This window comes from Somniosus microcephalus, chromosome 15, assembly GCF_052327205.1.
Source record: "Somniosus microcephalus isolate GS21.2 chromosome 15, FLI_Smic_1.0, whole genome shotgun sequence".
Lineage (NCBI taxonomy): Eukaryota > Metazoa > Chordata > Chondrichthyes > Squaliformes > Somniosidae > Somniosus > Somniosus microcephalus.
The window spans coordinates 93862339-93874380 of record NC_141001.1 but is presented as its reverse complement, the minus strand read 5'-3'; positions in this window follow the sequence as shown (position 1 = coordinate 93874380).

The following is a 12042-nucleotide window of genomic DNA, read 5'->3' as shown; positions in this document are numbered from 1 at the left end:
CCATGCGCCTGCTGCCCTTCATCCTTAGCTATTTCAACGTCATTTTTGAAGTACATGTATTTATTATTTGTTATTCCTGGGTGCGGTACTTCCCACATCTGCATTATATTTCATCTGCCAGTTTTCTGCCCACTGACATATTTAATCCAATTTATTCTGTAATTTTTGAACTGGCCCTTCCGATTCCACTGCCCCTCCCAGTTTGGTGTCATCTGCAAATTTGCACTTTGCATTGTGTTTCTGAAACCAAGATAATTTATGCAAATTAGAAACATTAGTGGTCCCCACATTGAGCGCTGGGGGACCCTCGCAGTACTTCTCCCCCACCCTGATATAGCTCTCCTAAGCGAGTACTTGTTTTCTACCCTTCAGCCGATTTCTTATCCACTCCCAACATTTACCCCAAATCCCTAATTCTTCATAGAAACATAGATGATAGGAGCAGGAGTAGGCCATTCGGCCCCTCGAGCCTGTTCTGCCATTTAATGAGATCATGGCTGATCATCCAAATTCAGTACCCTGTCCCTGCTTTCTCCCCATATCCCTTGATCCCTTTAGCCTTAAGAAATATATCTAACTCCTTCTTGAATATATTTAATGAATTGGCCTCAACTGCCTTGTGTTGTAAAGAATTCCACAGGTTCACCACTCTCTGGGTGAAGAAATTCCTCCTCATCTTTGTCCTAAATGGCTTACCCCTTATCCTTAGACTGTGACCCCTGGTTCTGGACTCCCCGACCATCGGGAACATCCTTCCTGCATCTAGTCTGTCTAGTCCTGTTAGAATTTTATAAGTTTCAATGAGACCCCCTCTCATTCTTCTAAACTCCAGTGAATATAAGCCCAATCGACCCAATCTCTCCTCATATGTCATTCCTGCCATCCCAGGTATCAATCTGGTGAATCTTCGCTGCACTCCCTCCATGGCAAGAACATCCTTCCTCAGATAAGGCGACCAAAACTGCACACAATACTCAAGGTGTGGTCTCACCAAGGCCCTTCGAGTTTAATAGTCTTTCATGTGGAAATTTGTCAAATGCCTTTGGATGTTTAGGTACACCACATCTTTGGATTTCCCTTAGTCCACTGGGGTTGTTATTTTCTCAAAGTAGTTGAGGAGATTGGTCAGGCAAGATCCTCCCCTTCTGTTCCATTACCATCTCCTTTTGCTTTGCACCATCATCCCTTTTGTCATTTAATCTTTTCTGCCTTCCACCTTATCACAGACCTTTCATTTTGTTCTTTCCCTCTCCTCCTCCATTTCCCTGCCTCTGCACCTGGTTAAAATCTGTTACTTCTCTAACTTTTACCAATTCTGATGAAACGATGGCCGGGATTTTGCGCACCTCGACGGGTCTGGTGCAGGCGATGTCGTTGGCGGGTCACAGCCCCACCGCTGGCTCCATCCCGCTGCCTAAAATGAACTTATATTGATAGGACTTGTTAAGCCCGCCCAGCACGTTTCTTGGTCCAATTAGAGGAAGCGGATCTGGTGATGTCATTCATGACGCATCATTAGCCGGTTTCCTTAAAGGGACCATGGCCAACTTTTATTTGACATTGAGGTGCTGCAAACACTGACAATCACTGCATAGAGGTGCAGGGCTGCACCCAGGTTCTCCCATGACTCCCTCCATGTGCAGGGATGTCGTCAGAAGGACCTGGGTGCAGTGCCGCAAATGTTTCAATGATCTCATTAGATCACGAAACGTTAGTACAAAGCCACACTCACCTTCTTCCTCCTGTGCCTCTCATCACATCCCCATCACTCTGCCTTCCCTACCCTACATCCTTACTCACACCAACTTACCTTGCACCTCCACCCATCCCTCTCTCTCTATCTACATTATCACATCCACTTCTCACTAGCCACCCCTCACACTCGCCCTCATCTTAGTGCAATCATACCAACTAACAACACACAAAGCCACTTGGGTATTTTATGCAATGTTCATGTAAAGTTTCTGTTAATGAGCTGTCAAACATTGAAACCTTTATTTTCAACACTTTGCGTTCTTGCACAGATTTGTGTGCACCTTTGGAAGTGGCTTAGTGAGTTGCAGTGAATGACAAGACATAACTTTACCCCCCGCAATGGTGATGAGTGTGAAAGGAATGGCTTGGGCATTGTAGGAATGCATTATGGTGTTGGTGTGGGGTGGTGCCAACCTGGCGCATCATGTGGCAGCCAGGGTGTACAACATCAAGTGAAGTAAATCAGGCCATGGTGAGGTCATCCTTGGCCTCCCAGGCAGCAATGTGCTCTGGTGCTGATGCCCTTTTTCCTGTGCAGCATCAGGTGATCGCGGAGAAGGTTGGTGTTGTTGTTGGTACTGCTGGTGTGCCTAGTACTGCTGGTGTTGGGGCTGATCGTAGTCAGGTTCTGAGGACCAAGGTGAGACAATATAAAAGACACCTATGTTGATAGAACAGATGGCAGGTGAAGTATAGATGACAGAAGCATTCTGTCAATGGTGAGAGAGTTCTTCCAATGAGGTGAGAGTGGATGGGGAGTGGAAATTGGAAAGCCTGCAGAATCTGTGCTGGAAATGGACTGAGAAACAGCTTGTATCTGAGGAAAGTGATGATCTATCAGGCGGGAGCTTTTACTGTACATTTGAAGCTGTCAAGTAACCAGCCGGAGCAATGGCAATTCAACTCCCACCTCAGGTTCACAGACGTGGACCCCAAGCAGCGCAGACTCCGTGGGCGAGCAGTTAAAGGTAAAAGGTAAGTTTTAAAGCATTATTAAGGGTCTGTCAACAACCCAATAATTGATTTAATTGGGTCGCCCACCTCTACAGTTTGGGTCGGATCGGAGATCACACACGCCATTGGGAAAGGCGGGTCCTGACCCGCTGTCAAATTCCGGCCGTTAACTCTGTTCCTCTCTCCACAGATGCTGCCCGACCTGCTGCTTATTTCCAGCATTTTCTGTTTCTAGTTCAGATTTTCAGCATCCAAAGTACTTTGCTTTTGTCTTCCCCTTCTGAATGCATGTTGACTGTTTTTAGCTGGGTTGTTATTGCACGGATAATCCTCAATTGATTCCTGATAATTAATTCCATTATTTTACATGGAGTGTAAGTAAGATTACTGGACTAACATCTGTTTTGTCACCCATTTTGAATATGGGCACCATGTAAACCTGTTTCCAATCTCCTGGTACCCGAGTTGAGTCAGATACGATCATGTTGTGACCACTGTTAATCCCCCATTGCAGCTAGCTATGAGAGACACCAAGTCTGACAACACACACCGAGACCATAATAAAAGACATAAACATCGACAAAAGCGGCCCTCTTTAGAGCCTCAGCCAAAACAATTTTGGAGTAACAACCTGTGATGATGATCTACTGGTACCTCCCTAGTGTCCATTGATTCCCACACATTGTTTGTCTATGCTTCACAAATATCCTTCTTAGTGTCTACCAGCGTTCTGGGATAAACACCATCTAATCCTTGGGTCTTACTTGCTTTGAGCCTTTTAGCTGGTCTAGGACATCCATCTCTTTTATGTCTTAGTCATTGATTTTGCTTAGGCTATCCCTTTTCGGGAGGGTATGTTGCTCAGGTCGTCCTTTATGAATAATTGGAGGAAGTAATCATTCAGAATACAAGAAACTCTCTTTTTACCGGCACCTCAATAACCGGAAATCTCTCTTAACTGGCAAAATTCAGCAGTAGGTTCAGGTAAGTTTTACTTCATTAGTGGCCATGTAACCGGGGTTCCTGGATCTGTGGCCATGTAACCAGGGTTCCTGCACCTGTTGCCATGCAACAGGGACACCTGGATCTGTGGCTGGGTAACCGGGGTTCCTGCACCTGTTGCCATGCAACAGGGACGCCTGGATCTGTGGCCATGTACGGGGCTCTCGTACCTTGGTAAGTATACCTCTCTGTAATCCGGACTTTTTGATCAACCGGCACCACGCCAGTCCCTTCGGTGCTGGATAAAAAAAGTTTCCTGTATTTACTATTTTGTGCACTCCCCCAGGTTAAAGTCCATTTGCATCTTTCAGGGTTTTCACCTCTTCTCAGACTGCCCTCTTACTGTTGCAGTACTGAAAGAATTTTTTACTATTGGCCTGGCAATTGCGGTAGGAGGCTTGCCGCTGGCGTGCGCCTCCAAACCGAAAAGAAATCCGAACGTACCTGGTGTCTCCGGAGCTTCGGACTCTTGCGGTCCTGAGCCTGCAGGTGTACACCTGTGTAAAGGCCCACAGACCCCAGGGGCGCAAGTGTCCCTGGGACCACGTGGGCCAGGCCAACCAATGAAAAAGGGGGATTCCTATGATGCTTATGGGGATTCCATTTACGTAGGGAATCCCCATAAGCATGATAGAAATCACCAAATAAATAAAATTTCACACCACTTAAATAAAAAATAGATGATCACATCTTCAAAATTAATTAAAACATTTAAACATTAAACATTTAAAATACAAATTTAATTTTTTTGAAAAAAAATTTCAACATTGTAAAACAGGACATTTACCTAAACTAATTTTAAGTGTATGTGTGTGTTTAAATCATTTAAAACATTTAAAACATTTTATTTTAACATTTATTTTAACCCTTACGCTGGTTTAAAAAAAGGCCTGATGTCTGCATTTACCAGGCATAAGGGTTTCGTGGGCATTCGCTGGGCAGTAGTTGGGCCCAGTGAAAGTGAATTTGCAGCAGATGCGGTGGATCTGTCCAAGCGAAACTTGACAGATCGCCAGTTCCGGGTTTTCACGCACGCGCAGCACATGCGGAAACCCGGAACTTGCGCGGCCATTCTGAAGGCTTCTGACAGCGCACGTTGCCAAAAACACCGTAATTTCAGGGTCATTATATTTAGCCCCTGATACTATGCTTTTTCTAGACTCCTCTTTGCTCTTCTGATCATCTTTTTAGTGTGTTTCAGCATTTTCCTTTATTCATCCCAGTCAGTTCCATCCCCTTTCTCCCTGCAAGATTTCCCTGAGGAAATTCCGGGCCTGTATGATTGCACTCCTTGGTTATACTCGCTTACTTGTATGAGTTTCACTGCTTATGCAGTGACATAGTATGTGGCCTGCGTGAGAAACACAAATCTTCCAAATGTGTGTGATGACCATTTGGGTCTGTGGAGCAAACCTGAATTTAAAGATTGACATACATAGTCTGCCATTTTACAAATCCCAGCAAGGTACATATACAATTTTTAAAAATCGCAAATGATGTTTTGGTAAAATCTAAGATGCTCACAAAGCAGTAAAGCTTTCCTTCTGATGAACAAACTTCTTAGAGAACAGGTTTCTGTCAGACTCCTTCATTCTATTGAGGGTACCAGAGAGGTCGGAACTTTGCTGTCAGAGAGTTTGACCTCCATTTGGATAGCCTCATGGTTCAAAAAATGTTCCAATCTAGGAATTTATTAAACTAACACGTCGTTTACAATTTATCTTTCCTTTTACGGATTGATCTTAAAATAATTTAATTTTGTATTCAAACTTCACACTGTCCTTGATTGGAGATCATCTAAACTTACAGATTTCAAATGCAGTTTACACATTAAGAATTGCACTCAGCTCTCAGGAACCCCCGCTGAATTATTGCAAAATATTATTTTAGTGAATGCACAGATATATTTTGTAGCTAAATTGCTCTGTATTTTGTATTACTAAATAACACGATGCTGCATGGAACTTACATTTGCAAATTTTGCAAGTGATGATTAATAACCAGTTCATTTTCAAATAGAGAGTGGAACAATGAGTTGCTGACCTGGTTCAGAAACCAATTGCTTTTCAATCTGAGAAGTGGTAGCATGAATTGAACGAGTGTATATTTATTTCAATGCATCACTTATAATGTGGCAGTATTAGTCTTGAGGCGTTTTTTGAGAACAGTGCGAATACTGTTGATCAAACGGCTGTTGTGATTTTAGCACCGCTGTCAAATGTGATGTAGTTGCTATTTTACCATATTATTCTGCTATATTTCAAGACAACAGTATTTTCCATGTCTGAATGTTTATGGTGTTTTCGAACTTGTGTCTTGATGAAACAAGAGTCCAAAAAAACAAATATGTTCAGTTGTAACAATCTTTGTTCCAGGAAATGTAAGAGCACTATTTTGTTAGGCTTTTTGACCAGTTATGTTTGATGATTCAGTCACCAGGTTTACAATGTCGCACCTGGAGCGAAACGTACAGTATTTTTTTTCCTTAAAAACTGAAGCATAAAAAAGACACAAAGTAATCATTGATACTTGGTACATTTGCTTGGGCCTGTACTGTAATATTTACAAAATGCTCTGTTTAATTTTGTAAGATTTACATGTAAAAATTGTAATGACTATTATACAGATTTGGATATCAGAATTTTCATTAATAAATAACTGATTGTATGCACATTGGTGTTTGTGGATCAGTGAAAATATGTAATATAATTAATGCAGTAGAAGCGTAATTGCATGATTCCACCATGCCAGCAGGGAATGTTGCCAGGAGAATCAGGTTGTATCCCTGTCTCCGATTCAAGCTCCTGCTGGAAGTGTGACATTGGGCCAGAATTTGCTGGCAAAATAAGGGCGATTTTAATGCGCAAACCGTTATTAGTGCGTAAATCGTCCGGCAACGTGTAACGAAAGGTGATACCCTGTGAGTTGCAAATCACCATAAGTTGCTGGGAGATTTGCGCCACACCGCCTTAGCCTCGTAAAAACAGCAACTCAGCCTCAACCTCCCCGTGAGTTTCACGAAATTGCAGCTCTTGCGGATTAATTCCAATTAAACTCGCCATGGAAAGTTAGGGCTGGTACTTAACAGCATAAGGGCACTTTTAATGATTTATGTTTCTGCAATATCACTCAACCTCTTTGGTCCAGAAAGGGAACAATTGAAACTGTGGAGTTTCATTCCTGCAAGTAGTTCTTAGAGATTTTTAATATTTTAAATTTAAAATGTTTTATTCTTTTTCTTACTTTCCCTTTCTGTCTTCTTTTTCTCTTTCTCAATTCAATCTTTCTTTCCCTCTCTATTTCTCTTTCTGTACCTGATTTGACTCTTAATTCACCCTACTTCCTTCACTGTCATTCCTCTGTCTCTTTCTCAATCCTTAAATCTCATTTGTTAAGGAGATAGACTGTTGGTCCCGTCGTTCATCAAGGACCCAGATGGCCCTTTGACCTCGCGCCATTATCAGCTCGCACTTCCAGCAATTTGCAACGCAAACAAGTTGTCGAACTGAAGAGTGAAGAGCCTAACTAATGGAACACACCGCCAGATGCCCCGCTCCAGAAAATTCAGGGCCATTGTTTAACTACCCCTTAGATCTTCTCTAAAATGCTTTTCTATGAGAAGTAACACAATGATATTCCAGAAATGGTATTCTTTCCACTGATGCCTGGAAGGAATGGAAAGCTTTCCTGGTGCTGTTACAAAGGACAGCTATGGACTTGAGAGTCATACCTGTTAGTTGCCTCACATCCTCACAGATTGACCTCAAAGCCTGCACATAGGTCTGGTGTTCCTCAAACATCCCTCTTTATAGATGAATACCAATGACTCCCCATTCCACTGGAGGCCTTCACCTCAGCCTCTACTGGGAAGGCCATCCTCACCCACTCCCCATTCCACTGGAGGCCTTCTCCTCAGCCTCTACTGGGAAGGCTACCCTCACCCACTCCCCATTCCACTGGAGGCCTTCTCCTCAGCCTCTACTGGGAAGGTAATCCTCACCCACTCCCCATTCCACTGGTGGCATTGTACTCTGTGAACCATTTTGTGCCAGATCCTCAATTACTACTAAATCTCCCCTGCTAGGTGAACGTCTCTGAGTGGTGCCTGTGAGAGAGGAAGCAAGTACTGCAATTGATAAGTTGGAGTGGGTTGTGAAGATGAAAATGGGGCAGCTGCACTTGACTGCTGGCTGGTCTTCATCCTCCTCTTCCCCACCACCATCACAGTAAAACTCCCCAGCTCCACCTCCTCATCATGACCAACAGCGTCATATTTCTCTTCCTGTGCCCCCGTTGCTGTGGTGCATCTGCTGGAATGGGTGATAGAAGCTAAGAATGGGTGAGAATTACCCACGGGTTTAAGGAGATGGAGAAAGGGGGGGTGGTGGTGGTCCTGTGTGGTGCTTTAGAGGGATGCCAGGGTGACAGTGTAGATGTTCATTTACTAACCTGGTGCTGGCAAGATGCCATCGCCCTTACCATCTCCCACAACAAGAACCAAGTGAGTGCCCATGATCTGCATGGCCTTGTCCTCGAAGGGGATGAGGAGTTTAAAAGTGGGCATGCTCCCTCTGGCAGCTTGCCTTTGGTGAGTATTTTGCATTAATTTGTTCTGCAGGAAGATAGAAATGAGGGTAAGACTAGCAGTTGAGGACTGTATGGGGCATGGGGGAGCTATAATAAGAGATTTGGGGGAATGAGCCTATTAAAGTGAAGGGCAGATTTTTAGGATTGTGCACGTAATTAATTGCCGCAAGGGGAGCTGGGTAGCCACAGTGCAGGATAACTAAGTTAGAGCTGGTCTTAACCAGAGTGCAGTGTGAAGGTTTAGTTGTGGAAGTATTACTTTAAGAGGGTGAAGAGTCTGCTGGTGCCCAGAGTGGGCAAGGAAGAAAAGGAGAGCGTCCCAATTTGTTACTTTGCCAACCCTGATGAAATCTCTTGAGCTTTTTTGTTGCACTATTGTGCAGTCATGGGGGTGAGAGAACTGGCACGAGTTACATTTCTGGGTGGTTTGCTGACAGCCACAGCCAGGCGTCTACATCTCCTGCCTTCGATTTCCTTGAGAAGGGCTTGGAGGCCTGAATGAGTGAGGTTTTTGCATTCTTCCTCTCGGGCTTGGTGCCATGCCCTGCAGCCCTTTGGGTCCAGATGGTGTCTCAGTAGTCATAACTCTGTACAAGTATAATAAAAATATTGCTAAGACATGCAGTGAAGTTACTAGAGAATGAAGTAACAGCACTGTTCATCTTTTACATACCTGTCCTCCAGTCTACTGCTGAAGAGCCTGGGTTGAATTGTCTTTGTAAAGACTGAACAGGGGTTTCCAGGTCAATCAGTCGCTTACATCTGTATTTTTTTATTCATTTTTATGGGATGTGGGCATCGCTGGCAAGGCTTGCATTTATTGCCCATCCCTAATTGCCCTTGAGAAGGTGGTGGTGAGCCGCCTACTTGAACCGCTGCAGTCCATGCGGTGAAGGTACTCCCACAGTGCTGTTAGGGAGGGAGCTCCAGGATTTTGACCCAGCGACGATGAAGGATTGGCTATATACTTGGAGGTGGTGGCGTTCCCATGTGCCTGCTACCCTTGTTCTTCTAGGTAGAAGAGGTCGTGGGTTTGGGAGGTGCTGCCGAAGAAGCCTTGGCGAGTTGCTGCAGTGCATTTTGTAGATGGTACACACTGTAGCAATGGTACACCTGTGGTGGAGGGAGTGAATGTTTAAGGTGGTAGATGGGGTGCCATTCAAGCAGGCTGCTTTGTCCTGTATGGTGTTGAGCTTCTTGAGTGTTGTTGGAGCTGCACTCATCCAGGCAAGTGGAGAATATTCCATCACGCTCCTGACTTGTGCCTTGTAGATCGTGGAAAGGCTTTGGGGAGTCAGGAGGTGAGACACTCGCCACAGAATACCCAACCTCTGACCTGCTCTTGTTGCCACAGTATTTATGTGGCTGGTCCAGTTAAGTTTCTGGTCAATGGTGACCCCCAGGATGTTGATAGTGGGGGATTCAGTGATGGTAATGCTGTTGAATGTGAAGGGGAGGTGGTTAGACTCTCGCTTGTTGGAGATAGTCATTGCCTGGCACTTCTGTGGCGCGAATGTTACCTGCTGCTTATCAGCCCAAGCCTAAACGTCGTCCAGGTCTTGTTGCATGCGGGCATGGACTGCTTCATTAACTGAGGAGTTATGAATGGTGCTGAACACTGTGCAGTCATCAACGAACATCCCCATTTCTGACCATGTTTTACATGCATTTTACGCCAATGACTGCACCAATGCAAATAAACAGAGCCAGGAAACCCATGTGTAACTCGTACTAACCGATGCAATTTTATTTTTTAATGGCTAAACAGAAGAGTGACTCACTTTGAGGAGATTCTAACAACAGGTACCTGCCTACAACCTAATGCGTAGTCTTGCTTTTTATCTTGGGCTGTAAAAAAAAGTAAGTGATAACATTGAGTATACACATAAAGGAACATCTAATGTTCAAGTCTACTGATTTACAGTTTTCACAGTAAAATGGGTAGAATTGTGCAATGTGATCCCAAAAATACAGCTAAAAATCCAAAATGGCATGTTATTCGAATGCAATCTGCCTGACCAGACTGTAAATCAGTGGCACTGATGATGCATTGTGTGTTACATGAATTTACACCCATATTGTTATAAAACAGCATAACCTCTGACTCACTGTGTACAAAGCCAGGGGAGAACTAGCATTAATATAGTAGAAATGGTACAATACACTCTTGTCTATGGGATTACACTTCTGTGCCACATTCTGATGTCATGCATTTTTGATTGGGTGAATTTTTTTTTTAAATCACAACTTTGTAACCATCGTGACTCACCTGACTATGAAGATTTAGGAAAATCCATCAAATTGGAAGCTCAGCCAATCAAATCACTGAAAGAATGTATAATTCTTTTTTTCTCAGTAACTGAAATTTCTAATGTTCAAAATAAGTTTTGAACCATTACAAAAACTTTAAAAATTACATATTTCACAATAATATAATTTATCTTGTCTATTTGTTTACCTTCATTAATGCTTTGTTTGGAGGCCCCACCTCTACAAAAGTTGGGTTGAACATTTCACAGCTGTCACTCTTATCAATTAGCAACTAAACTTTCTCTGCAGTTTCCAGAATGCTGCAGTCTGAGCATGTGCAAACAAGAATATACCAGGATGTACCTATGGCCCGGATTTTGCTTTCAGTGGGTAAGGAACAGTGCTCGCCATTCACCTCGCTGACAGTTTCCCATAGAGGTTTCACGGGCTTGTCAGCAGAGATTTCCCCTGACCTACAGCCTGTTTGAGCAGGGCGCCCTCTACAGGGGATCTGTACTTTTTGTGAGCAGGTCAAGAAACAGCGAGACTCTACAACCAATCAGATTGAAGAAACCTCACTGAAACATGCAGAGTCCAAACCAGGAAGTACAAAGCAGGAAATATAAATTCGATTTAAATGATGTACAGAATGCGAAATAAAGAATGGGAAACACAGATGGGATTAAGTGAGAGAGATAAAAGAGACAGACAGATAAACTAAAAAATATATTGTTTTTTTAAGCTGCAATATTCATTTTCTTCTGAGGGAATGAGACTCCACACTTGTAAAATTAATTTTTCAGGGCCAGAGAGGTTTTTCAGCAGTAATTAACACTCATTATGCTGTTAAAAACTCACTTACTCTGAACAGCCCTAACTTATTCAGCCATCTTTTGTGCAGATCTAGTGGGCAAGTATCCCAAGTTCACGACATTGCAGTCATTTCAATGCTGAGTCTGTTGGTGAGAACTGCAACAGCACACCCCGTGGAGGAGCAGGGTATGTCTGACAGCTACTTCCGGATTTCCGCAGTTTAACTGCACATGTGCATACTCCAGAAGTTGCTGTCAGAGTTACCCTGTAATAACGGTTGATAACGCTGATAGCCTCAACGGTATTATTACAGCAAGATCCAGCCAGTATGTTTCATTGCACTTAGAATGATGTATCTATAAGAAAGGATTTCTGAGGGTTTTTTTTTTCTTCAAAATGATTTGTTAGCAGTTGTGCAGAACAAATAGTAAAACTTGCTTCCCCAGTACAGTTTCACAATTATGACCAACTGCTTCATTTTAGTTGAGAATGTGGGTCAGATAAACAGACTCATCAGCATTTATGCATTGATTAGTTTCAATTTTGTCAATGTTTTTTATTTGTCTTGGTGTTTTTTCTCCCCTCATGCTCTAGCATAATTTGAGGTTTTTTCTTCTGGAATTGAATTTTGAAACCTTTTTACGTAACCTGTCATCTGTGTTTTGTTTAGAAATTGAAAAC